At 39.6% G+C, this 13,713-nt stretch overlaps 1 protein-coding gene across 10 annotated transcripts in view; it reads right to left on the bottom strand.

Annotated features, from left to right (window-relative positions):
* Nucleotides 1–13,713, bottom strand: part of KDM6A (lysine demethylase 6A) — a 157,800-nt gene that overhangs the window by 21,279 nt on the left and 122,808 nt on the right. The window lies entirely within an intron of this gene.

Genomic DNA, 13,713 nt, shown 5'->3' with positions numbered 1-13,713 from the left:
TTCTTCCCAACCTCACTTGATTCACTAGCTGTTGTTAGCACCTCCCAACACCCCACAAAATGGGATGTTTCTAATGCGTAATTTAGTCACATATCTTCACAAAACTCAGCAGTTACAAAAAAGTTGCTCTAGTAACAACAGCCTTCAGCAGAAAACACAGCTGACTTACATTTGATGAAACTCCCAGCAATAAAGCTTGTCTCTAAAACACAGAAACTGTGATACTGGCACTGAGAAATATCGTAGAGCTGGATGCTGGCATGTGAGAGCACTGCTTCAAATCAAGCTACCACAAACCACGAGTAAGATGGACTTGGGGCTTGAGATCAGATTAGACTGACTGTTATGAGAAACACTTTAAAGAACGTGAGCAAACATCCCATGTACCACAGGCTGCAGCAAAGATGAGCATCCTGGTGCTCATCATGACAAGGAAGTCAGTCCTTCAGTTCAGAACTTATGCCAGCTTTGTAACTCATACATTGCTCTCCTCTGACAGAAGATCAGAGCAACACAGATGGAGACATATTTAACAACTGCCTCCAAAGCACACTTGTCAAAATACCAAACACACCTTACTCCTTCTGCTAGGTGAGTCTAATGCCAGAATAGATGGCAACTTCACAGAAATTGAAAGAGCAATGCAGAGGGTTTGATTAGGCATCATCCAACTTGGCAGAAAACTCACTGACCAATGCTTAATGTCTGGTGTAGTTCCTCCAAAGACCCTATTCCACCCCACGCACCTCACCCCCACCCCCCCAAAAAAAAAACCATAGAGAAAACCACGGCAAATCACCATCACCCAAGGAAATTAATCGACCACGGTTGTATGAATCTGAGATTCAGACCATCTATACAAAGTGAAACTGTAACCTGAATATAGCAGGTATTAGACATAACTACAACCTCTGCATTACCAAACTGGAAAATAAAACCAAGAAAAGCAAATGCATAGTGTTAAAAATCAAAGAGAACTTTGACAAAATCCAGTTTGCATTGATAAACGGTTCTCAGGCAATTTCTGAGGCAAGGAAGATAATAAAGACTGAACCTGAAGAAAAAGGGACATTGCTCAGAACTAGCGTGACTTAAGCTACTGTAGTCACAACAATATAATCACCACAGTGAAAGCTCAGTAAAGCCAGGGTATGTGCGTCTTCAGGGAAGGGGGGCAATAGAGAAGGGAGAAAGTCCTGTATGCTTAGAGAGACTACAGGTCTGAAAAGGGAAAGGAGATAAGAGGAGAAAGCAGACAGTACAGAGAAAAAGATCAGATGAACAGAGATATCTCATAAACCCAGCACTTGAAGCTGATACTACTGAATGGATGCCGCAGTTTCCTATTAAGTTACTAAAACCCTGTGTGGAAATTTAAAGAGGAAAGGGGCCAAAGAAAAGCAAAGCTGAGACAGGAAAATGCTCGTAATTCAAGTGGCACAGGAAACAGATGGGCAGAATATTTAAAGTTGTCTTCAACAGACTCGTTTCACTCTGTCACCTTTTTTTTTGTTTTATTATGAATAAGTTACTATTAATAACAATGCAGGAGAGCTATTAAAGAATAATACTATAACTGATAGCATGCAAAACAGAGCAACAGAAATTACAAAAAAAGCCACTAAAAAGATTTGCCACCAGCACCTGAAATGAATCGGTGTGAGTGAGTATCCACTGCCAGCCCCTCCAGCTCTGGAAATACAGAACTACGGCCAGTGCAAGCAAAATGAAAGACCCTTTTTGACCACAGCAACCACGAGAAAAATCTCACACAGATCTATTTAAATAGTACACTTTTTGTGAGAAGATTTCATACTGGCTGAAAGAGGCAACAGATGCAACGCCTAAGAAAAAAACAAGCCTGATTTAGGCCCTGAAAATAAACTGGATACCCAAACAGTTACCTACAATGCTGTGCTGGAGGAATGAAGAGAAGGACAGGCTTCATTCATTTAAATCAATTTTCCTGAGGGAACTGGCTTTTCATAGACAGTGCAGGCAGAACACCCTTTATTCCCACAGAGTGGGAAGAGAAGGCAGGAGCAGCTGTCTGCCTCAGAAAAGTACGGACAGGGGTGCACACTGATGGGCAGCACTGTCCTGAGCCAAAGCTGAAGCTCTTAGTCCACTGCAATTTGCTCAATGGGTAAACACCGCAACTACTCGTGCAACTGCCTTACCCTGAGGGCCAAACTCAAGCTGCCATGCTTATGAGTGACACCCAACCACAACGGATGAAATAGGTGCCTGGATTTCATGTAATTAAGGGTTCTCTTGAATAATCAATCATCATTAAAACACCCCTTTTTTCCATTTTACTGCTTTCTAGGATACATTGCCACACATTCTAAAAACAGTTTACAGCCTTCAGTCTTAGAGAAAAACTTCCTCCCTGTCCGTACCAAAACACACAGTTAGCCAGAAGCAGAGGTATGACCCAGTTCGCTTCACAACAGGTGCCTGTCCTCTTCGATATACAGCACTCACCAGTCTGTGCTTTTAGCAACGACCACCACAAGTAATTTGTTATCTAGGGAATTTTTTGACACATGGAGATTGACGGCTTAGCCCAAGATGATACCTTCATCTGTCTACCACACTTCTGCCCTTGGGGGTACTATTTGCACTGCATGGACAACCCAGAAGCTTGCTATGCAGCTGGGACGCCCCTGCCCCATGGGAAGATGGATCCCAGCTGCTCTGGCCTTAGAGACTCCCCTGTCAGAGCCCTACGTCACTATCAAAAACTAAATGAAACATGTCCAAAATCTGATCCCAAGGTAACATCACTGAAACATTTACAATTACACAAAACTCATGAAGGTATTTGCTACACGCTTCATAGTTACTGTACTGACTTTGCGTCATCCTAGTTGACTAAAAAAAGATACCATGCAAATTTAAAGCCAACTGTTACACAGCTGCATTCATTTTAACTCTGTTTTATTATACAAACTCTCAACTACATAAAAAATACTAAAGTTAACATGATAAAACTTATTTTCTGAGAACCAGGAATCATTATCATTAACTACTATCCTTTACATTGATTAAATTAATCATCTCAGTAGTTTTACCATTTTGCTCAAGCCTGATGTCAGACTGAGGTGATTAAGTCTATCTCTCAGAAAGTAGTTCCACAGTGCTTTTCAAGTCCTCTGGAACTTGTTCTGTTTTCCAAGAACTATAAGAAAAATCTGTACAAATGATAAACCACAGTTCTCTGGCCTACTCTTTCACAGCTCGTGGATGTTATCTGGGCCTCTGACTTAAAAATGCCAAATTTAAGCATAACTGCTGTTTTACCTTCTCCTGAATTATTTTGAAAACAGAGTGTGTTATCGTATGTCCCATGATGTGAACACCATACCTGCCTTTTTCCCAAGCGCAAACCAAAAATATTTACTGAATTCTCTTGCCTCTGTTGACTATTCTAACAGCTCTATGCAGTGATTTTTGTGGGTTTTGTGTTTCTTCTTTTTCATTCTTGGCTAGTTTTCCTCTTCCAAACTTAATTTCTGAGTTTTCCAGAATGCTAAGCTTCAGTACTTTTAAAAATATTTGCCTTTTTTGTTTTTAACTGGGAGACTGTGACTTTTGATGATTATGAAAAGTTCCTAAACAATTTCCTGTTATCTATACATTTGGATTTTAGGTACACTTTACAAGCCAAAACACAGTAAGTAACAACCATTTGCATTTAAGCATTTATTTTTGTTGTGAAGTCAGTCTGTAAGTGAATTATTATTTGAGGATTAGCTGCATGAGAATTAACAAGGTTTTACCACTCAAGAGATTACAGTTATTCTGAAGAACAAAATTAACACTCTCTCTTCCCCAAACAAAAATCACATTTAACATGAATATAAGGAGCTGTGGATTTATGTGATCCTCTATTCCAAATCTATCACAATTAATTAATCTACAAAGAAGAACGAACAAAACATTTAAAAAATGTGCCTGGAGAAGGAATCAGTTGAAGCACTGGGACGCACAGTACTTAACTTGACCTAGTCCTGATTCAAAACAGAAATATCCAGCCCTAACAATTAGTGGATACAATTAGTTGCTTTCATACTGCAAGTTTTTATAAAAACACAGAAAAATATCTGTCAACACCCACCACCCTGGGAAGGAGGCGGTTACTCACGAAGCCTAACTCGGGCTCTCTGAGGCTCACCTCCCCGAGCTCCCTCTATAGCCAGCAGAGACGAGGTTTCAAAGGGGAATATAAAGAAGTCAAGTCAAGCTTACACTGTGCTTAAATGCAAATAATGCCAGATAATTATAGAACCTGTTTATCATGCAATTCTCCACCCCAGCCTTTCACAACCAGGTACTAGCTGGCAATACTCCCAGAGATCTTTCTTTTTAAACCTACAGAAAATCCTACAAAAGCATTGTGGATTTTCTCATTATGCAAATGTATTTCTAATAATTTTTGATTTCTGTTCTGGTTTTGACTTCAATAGTACAGGTTGGCTGTGGATTTCATAGGTTAATGATATGTTATGTAAGAAGTAATGTTCTTGGTTTTCGTTCCTTAATGCCTTTTACATCTTTCCTTTCTATTTCATTTGCTAATCACCTTGTTCATCTTGTCTGCAAGACAAATAGAATCACATTAATGACTTATGTAAGAAAAGCACTACAACAAGTGGTACCAAACTTTTTCACATGCTTGCCCTCCCCCTAAACTACAAATCTTTCCTACGATTTTTTTACTCCCAGATAATTCTGCTTCCCATCTGCAGATTTCTGTATTTTCCTTTTGAATCAAAACAGAATGTCTTACTCTAAGCAGGGTTTAGCTTCTGAAATCACAATATTTCAAATTTATTCTCAAAACTTTTGCTATGCTGAAGTTCACTTGCCAGCAGTAACGTGCCTTTAGAGCAACTGAACAAATTTGCCTCCAATCCGAAAAAGTCCTTTGCTTACAGACAAAGAAACTTCCCAATAAAACAAGAATTGCTTTTGCTGATTTTGTTTTTAAGAACAAAACACAAACTTAATCCAGCTCCTTTCTCCACCAAGTACTCCCCCGCTCAAATAGACAGAGGCTCTTTGCCTCTGACTGCAGAGTTCCCAAACCAGCGATTCCCTAATAGAATTCTGGGCTCAATTGCCAGGGAGCAGCACTTTCACAAAGATCAGTCCAAGTTTGCTTCTGCCCCAGGCTTCAACACAGAGCTCAGAGAACAATGAGATGTTTGTCCACTTCAGCCTCTGCACTGCTTTTCCCACTTCTCTTCATGAAGATTATTTCCTACACTTGTGTACTTGCTGGCCATTTGTCTGACCCTTTTCCAGACTGTTTAGCCCAGACCATCTTCTGTTTGCCATCCTGTAATTTTATCATTTTTCAAGGTCCCTTGAGAGGAATCTCTCCTCATCTCCTGTTACTTACTTCACTCCATGGATTGCTCTCTACTCTTCCTCTTTGAATACCAAGCAAAAAGAACTATAAAAAGGCATGTTAGCCCCTTTTACTACACATTACCATCAAGCCTACACCTCTCATTTGCCTTCCCCAATTAAGCCAAATTGGTAAAGCTTTCAAGTTCAGAAACGCCTTAGGGTTTTCACATTAGTCTTTCCATATATCACTGTAAAAATGACAACAGCAACTTTCAGCTGACATGAAGTTGCCCAGTTATCCAGCTGGCCTCTTCAGAATTGTTTGAAGACCTCTTGCACGGACTTCTCCAAGTCATTATCAAACAAAAGTTTTCTTTGGAGCTTTGCCTGTTCTTTCAAGGCTGTGAACACGCTTCAATAAATAATGATTAGAAAAATAACAACTATGCTATTTCTTACTTCTTTGATGAGAAACAAAACACGTCAACTCAGGAATTTCTCTATACTGCTTAAAGGAAGGACTTGACTTCACATAAGTTTTAGAAAGGGCAAGTGATGGACCCCGTGAACTGAGACAGATACTCGATTTTTAACATCACTCCACCGGCATGTAAATTACATGCACCAGTTAAAACACAGGGCTAGAGATCAGCTGGTTTCAGTTCAGTAGAAATAAACAGCTAGAGTGTTAAATCTCAAGTCTTGTGACAATGTTTCATTAACTCTCCTTTCAGAAGGATTGCTCACAGGGAAAAGATACTTACATTTCTAAGAGCAGAGAAAACAGCTTTTGGTAAGTCTTTTTAAGGAGACCTGATACACAACCAGACAAAGCACCACACTCTTCTTTTTCCCCCCACGTATTAACTTTTCTAATAACAAACTCAGAGCAGCTATTCCTAACATATTTTCTTCTTTTAATCACACGGTTTTCACTTATGCTCAAAATTACTTGGTGGTTTTGATTTTTTTTTTTTATGACCTCAACAGGGGATTTTCTCTAGGAATCTAAGGAACGATAATTAATTTAATAGTACACTCTTTTATCTGCTATTTTGCTCAGAGGCTTAAAAAAATTTAGTTTACCACGTAGACAGTTTACCAAACGTAGTATTTTAGTTGTTTTATAACCACTTTAAAATTTACTGTTGCAATCAGTTTTATTGGCAGGGAAGACTAACCAAATCACACTTACACTTCCCAGAATCACCTCCATCCTCTTTCATTCCTACACTCCAACAGCAATTTAACAGGATGAGCACATTTGTTACTCTACTGTTCTGCAGAACAGCATCTTAACGAGATTTGCATATTTTAGTCAATAGCTCAGCTTCTGAATTTCTAAATTCCTTGTAGCTTTTAAATGAACATTGTCTAAACTTTCAAGGGAAGCTCTTGTAGAAGTATCAATTGCTATGCCAGCACCTTCTGTTTGACCCCTTCTCCGCCTCCTAAACAACCTCATTTCAACGCATGAATAGAACAGGTCTCTCTTAAATTTCCTCAACATTCTCACCAAGGAAGATGGATATAGAGAAACTTTTCAGCCTCTGCAACGATCTTGCCTTACTTAAGCACTCACTTTAGTCTTTAGCAAAACAAAACATTTACCGAGTCCGTTCCTACAGACAAGACAACCTATTCACATATAATAAAAAAAGAATCAAATGGAGTTTTCTATTTGGCATGTGTTTTGCATTTTATGATATAAAGCATCTCCCTTCATCCAATGGCTTCACTTGAGCAGCCCTCATTAAGATGACATTTGTTTACATAAAGCAAAATTACAATCTCCCAGCAGTTGTTGTTGCCTGACTACTTCCATTTTTATTTTACTGCAACGCATCATTTCTGAACCCTCTTCTAATAATTGCTCTTACCTTAAAATACACCAAACTTCCATTATCTCTGATGTTCCTTTGTTCTTAAGCAGTAAGCAAAATCCTAGCAACATTAACTAACAAGTCAGTTTTTGGTGGTTAGTATTACCATGTTGCTTCCAGGTAAAATCCCTCCTGTGAGATGAGGAACTTTATTATACTGTAGTTCACTAACCTGTAGTAGGTCAATCATATTTACACTGTGAATTGACTCTTGTGTATTACTTAATCCCAAACTGCTAATAATTTAAGGTCTTCTGTGCTCTAAGCACAAACAAAACCATAGGGTCTAAAGGATATAAAAAATGGCTTCTCTTAGAAAAGATTTTTTTTTAAAAAATCTGTAATTATTTAAAAAAAAAAACAAAACAAAACAACCAAAAAACCAAAAAAAAACCCCAAATAAGACTTCTGAGGACTTACCAGTAACATAAACACTCTGGTTTTGAAGTAAGCATATAGTAAATAGAGCCAAATACAGAATAATGAGGCAGCAAATAAAAATGATGAATCCAGAGCTCCAGCTATAAAAAAGCAAGTTACATCCACCTGTTCCTGCCTGCCAAAATGCCTTTTTTCCCCTAGAGAATACCATCAGGACAACAGGGCAACACACTGTATCATGTAAGTATTGCCAGATAGCAGGAAGAATATGCCAGAAGATAACAGAATATAATCATCCACATTAGAGATTAAGCCAGAATGCCTTTCTGAACATATCAAACGAAATAAGGCTATGTATGTAACAACTGGCAAATATTAATACATTTAAGGCCCAATCCAGTCTCCCTCCAATATATAAAAACTAACCCTAACAGACAACTCCCCTCTCCCTGTGCATGAAGTTTATTCTAGCACGAATGCTTGGGGAAAAAAAAAAAAATCAAATAATTAATTTCAGGTTTTCTATTGTGGATAGCTTTTCTGCAATTTTTACAGTAATTCTAAAAATCAATACTTTTGGTCACAAATTCAATTTTGTACTTCAAGACATCACTTACAGAGGTAGCGCCCAAATATAATCAGTACTATGGGAAGTATTTTCAATTGTTTGGGTTTTTTTTCACTACTTTACACTGTGTTAAAATAATGGTTAACATGCAGTACTGAAGTTCACAGTATCTCATAAATTAGTATGTAAACATCTTCTATTCCACTATGTATAAAGGTTGATTTAATTTACAAATAAACAGGGCTTTCATCAGAGTATCTTTCAGTATTCTCCCCTCTAGACATTTTTTCCTATGTTAATCATTCACACACTATCTGTGACAGGGATGTTCTTCCCAGAGCTCTGCTCCTGAGCTGTCATGTGCGTGTGTGCATGCATACCTCCAAACTCTACACATTTTAAAACAAAGCAAGGGCTAATCAACTATACTAGCTAGTATATGGTTGTGATAGCTTTGTCCTCAAATTTATGCATGTGAACTGTAAAACATATAAGCATGGCAGAAAAAAAAATATTTATATTATATATTGGTTATATTATACAGAGTTACTATTTCTATTAGTATGAAAAAAACATGTTGACAGGACCTTTTCCCTAACAGGAAACCAGCCCCAGCACAGGTCAGGAACAGTAATAATGAGCACAACAGAATTTTCACATAGGGGAAATTGTCTGTCTGACCGCCTTTACACTTCAGGCTTACCCTAAAAACGTTGCAATTGTTACTTAGTTGTCAGTCTCACAAAATTTTCCAGAATCACTTATTATGAGAAGACACACATAGATGCTTCCCAACAAGCATAGTTTAACAAGGAGAGATCCTGTCTCTAAAATCTGCAAAAGTAGTCCCAGCCCAGACTGAACCATTTCTTGACCCCCAAGTTGCTAAAAAAAAAAGTCTCTCCTCCACTTTTCCCATTGTTCATCTTTCTTTATTATCCAGCTGCTAAGTCCTCTGCCTTTCTGAATTAAGGTGCAGACAGGCTGAAGAGGGAGCTTTCAATGTCTACTCAGTAAGAAAGAAAGTAAAAGTCGCATCTAACACTTTTTAAGCTGCCTACGAACTACGTGGGGCAAAGTATTAGCTTACCTTCCCTGTGCAATGACTATGTGAGCCTGGGGAAAAACAAGGACTATATGAACCCAAGTGAAACACTGTAGAAAAAGACAAGAAACCTGATCGCCACGTTAGGAAGTACTTTTTAGAGGGTCAATATTTCATAATTATATTATAAAAATACTGTTAGAAACTTTTATGAACCATCTAAAGCAGAACTTGGCATCATCCCAGCGAGTAATCTAAAGAAAGCACAGTGGCTGTATCTGGCCAAGCGAAAAGTAAACCTGACATGCAGGTCACGCCAAAGATCTACAGGTCCTGGCGGCGCTTAAAACTCGTCCCTTCCGCACTAAATTCACAAGTTCGAGTTGGAGTCTGTCAGTAGTCTCTGGCAGGCAGATTTGCTCCGCCTCTCCTTAGACAAGGTGCAGGTATGAACTCGGTCACCAACACTCGGCCATGCTCAGCCATGCCTGCGACTGCAGAGAAGCCCGCTGCCGGCACACGCGCCTGGGCCAGGGATACACCGCAGCACCTCCGTGCTGGCTTTCAGCTCCAGGCAGAGAAGCAGCAGCCTTGCACCTGCCTGCAGCAGGGTTTACGTTTGCTTAGAAAAGCCCCTGCAGACACTTCTGTGCCACGCACAACAAAGTTTTTTAAATTTCTTTTGCTATATCGAAGCCGCGGTTTTTAAAGTACGATAAAGACAGAAAAGTATCTTTATTATCCTCCCTTTACTCCAGAAACTGAGCACCACTAGCAGTACTACCTCTGTCAATAAGCACAAGACTTGTATTAAAAGCTGGTTTAGGATTTTTGTAGTAAAAATGCTCAACGTTTTGCTACTGAACACAAACTGCAGATCTTGTCTATGAAGAACTCGATAAACACGATACTAAAGCAGTCAAAATGCAACAGTTGACTAGAGGAATACACTTCCCATTACTCTCTCAAGAAATCTGCATGCAAATTTCTGCTAAGCAAATTCTGAAGACAAAGAAAGAACTTTAAGCCTACCAGTTTCTTTCATGTGTATTTGCAATGCACTCATCCTAACACCAGACAGCAAACTTATTTTTATACTTCTACCAGCAAGAACACATACATGATCCCAATTTAAAAAAAACTATTAAAACTCCTAATTTTCATGAATATAACAGGTGTAGAAACTTCGCTTGAAAATTAACATTACAATCTAAGACTTAACATTTAAAGATGACAAAACATTGAGAGCAGCCCTGCAGAGAAGGACTTGGGGGTTCTGGTGGATGAAAAACTGAATATGAGCCGGCAGTGTGTGCTCACAGCCCAGAAAGCCGATTGCATCCTGGGCTGCGTCAGGAGAAGCGTGGCCTGCAGGTCCAGGGAGGGGATTCTACCCCTCTGTTCTGATGAGACCCCACTCGGAGTGCTGTGTCCAGCTTTGGGATCCTCAGTACAGGAAAGACATGGACCTGCTCGAGAGGGTCCAGAGGAGGGGTCATGAAGATGACCAGGGGGCTGGAGCACCTCCCCTATGAGGACAGGCTGAGAGAGTTGGGGTTGTTCTGCCTGGAGAAGGGGAGGCTCCGGGGAGACCTTATAGTGGCCTTCCAGTGCTTAAAGGGGGCCTGCAGGGAAGGTGGGGAGGGACTCTTGGTCAGGGAGTGTGGTGATAGGACGAGGGGTAACAGTTTCAAACTGGAAGAGGGGAGATTTGGATTAGATATTGGGAAGAAATTCTTTCCTGTGAGGGTGGTGAGACACTGGCACAGGCTGCCCAGAGAAGCTGTGGCTGCCCCCTCCCTGGCAGTGTCCAAGGCCAAGTTGGATGGGGCTCGTAGCAACCTGGAAGGTGTCCCTGCCCATGGCAGGGGGGTTGGAACGAGATGGTCTTTCAAGGTCCTTTCCAACTCAAACCGCTCTATGATTTTGCAAAAACAAGCTCCTTATAGTTTTTTTTCTTCTCTTCTAGGAAATTTATCTTTGTAACCGATATCTACAGACTGCTATACCATGATCAGTATTAGTCATCAAATCCCAGTACATTAGAAACTAGTAACTCTCAATCACAGTAACAGATGCAGCTTTTTTGCATGTAACTGATTTATGTGGGTGCAGTGAAAGAAGGATATAAACATGCTTTTAGCACTTTTTAACATCAAAAAGGGTAATGCTCAAAACAACCAATTTTCTATATAATCCCAAATAAAATATATTGAGATGGTAAAAAACTCAACAAGACTTCTGACACCAGATAACATTTCAACTAAAAGAACTGTAAACACAGTTCAGTACAGAAAACAGCAGTTAAGAGTACAAACCAAAACATTCAATAATCATGTGCTTATGATTAGAGGGACTTCTGTGAACTTTACAGACATCTCATGTAACTTTTTCACAAATGGCAACAACTCTAAGACATGGATACAGAAATTATAGTGCTTTAAAGGGTCGTTTCAATTTCTTAGCATGTTTGGATATCAAATAAAATTCTTTTGAGAAAGACAAATCTCTCCAAAGTTACCTAGAAAACCTAAGGATTTTGTGATAGTCTACATAGGGAAGGCTGTGAGCAGTAAGCACAAAGTGTGAACTTGCAAAGCTAACTACTACCTGACAGGCTCCCTGCTAGCACATATAAGCATAAGCTCAACCTGCCTTTGGGGGACAGCTAACTACTTTTGAAAAGCTTTCTCTAAACTGTGTCTAGTGGAGTTTGCTCCACTTTCAATGGAATAAACCATCTTACGTTTAATGCATATTAAGACCGGTAACATGGTGCATTAATACCAGACAGTTACATACAGTAAGCACAGAGTTTACAGACAACTAGCTTTCCTGTGTAGATAGTTCAGCATCTAACAACATAAAGCTGGCTATTTCTGAGGAGAGGTGACTGCATGATTCAAACTTGTCTATGTAACTAAAATGTATTTCTGCCTGCCAGCACGTTCGTACTCCATAGGCACTCCAAAGTATCTATATACTCCAAAGGTTCATAAAGGAACCCTTACCCTTCTAAGTAAAGACAAAATTGAAAGTATTGATGCCTGTTTTAACATAAAATTAAGCCAGCCACTGAAATACTTTTCCTTTGTCATCACATACATTTTAAGTGTCAGCACACGTAACATTGTCCATGAAAAACTCCTACAACACTTCTGAGATGGCTAGGGATCTCACTTTGACGATAAAATTTGTTCAGTGATGACACAGCACAGTGCAATAATAAGAGCAACACTATATGCAGAGCTCTGCTATTGTGCAGGATGTCTAAATACAGGGCTTGTAAGTGGCACCAGGGGAGGAAAGTCTCAGAAAAAAAATTTTATTATGACTGGCAAAATGCATCTGTCCTTGAAGCAAGGGAGTCTATGTAATTATCCTTTTTATTGTTAGAGCCTATATCTAATGCAAGTGTGGGATTTGAAAGAGACTCTGAAAACATGTTTGCTGGATATAACCATCAAATCCCAGCATTCTGACTTTTGCTGGAGGTTCCTATCCTGTTGACAACTACAAAAGCGTCACACCAATAACCCAAACTATGCAACTCTCACAAATGCATTTCCATTTTTTTTTTCCCTTGAAAACAGGGGGAGAGTTTACCTGCCATTTTTGGTGATTTAACAACACTGAGATAAGAAATAAATAGCTAAGAAGCATGTAGAAATGTCAAGGCTTGGAGCCTGGTGTTTCTGCTACACTGTTTTTCAGTAAGACAGACCTAGGAACCACCAGAACTGTTAAAGGAATGCATTTAAGCTGACTACGTGGATATTAGATGAGCCTAATAGTTCTAGTGCCAACATGCCTGTCAAGAAGATGTGATTTATGCATCAGAGACGAATGTTGGCAGATTGAGCTGCAGCAGTTTAAGGTATAATTGCCCTCAGTCCACCATTCTGCTCTGCCACAGGCCACTGGCTATCTTACAGGTGGCTAAATTTGCTGCACTTCTATAGCACTATATATATTCCACTGTAGCTTACAGTATAACATCTTTGCCAGAACTCACTGCTAAAGAACGTTATCTGAAACTTCTACAACCTAGCCTTCCACGCTCCCTGCCATCCTGTATTACTAGCAATGAAGACACCAGTGAAAACACTGTGCAATTTGCACAATCACACTGCAGTCATTGCCAGGTTTCCTAGTGGCTGACCCCACTGTTTTCCTTAATCCATTATGTATCTGATCTAAAATGATTCAAGCTTACTGACTAAAAGCAACAGTAGCATACATGCTAATCAACTGGAACAGAAGATGGACCAACACTTACACCTCTGAAGAGTCAAAACTAACCGCACTGTACTGCGACAGATTTACAACTTGCTGAAACACTGCAGTTTTAAAGCACAATCCACCACATGAACAGCTACACTTGAGCTACAGGTACTGAGATCACCAGTAGCAAAATGCCATCTCTGGTACAGAACTGGAAGGACAAGCTGATACACCAGATGGTTGTGTGAGCA

Source organism: Leptosomus discolor, chromosome 1, assembly GCF_034619465.1.
Source record: "Leptosomus discolor isolate bLepDis1 chromosome 1, bLepDis1.hap2, whole genome shotgun sequence".
Lineage (NCBI taxonomy): Eukaryota > Metazoa > Chordata > Aves > Leptosomiformes > Leptosomidae > Leptosomus > Leptosomus discolor.
This window is presented reverse-complemented; position numbering and strand designations above follow the sequence as displayed.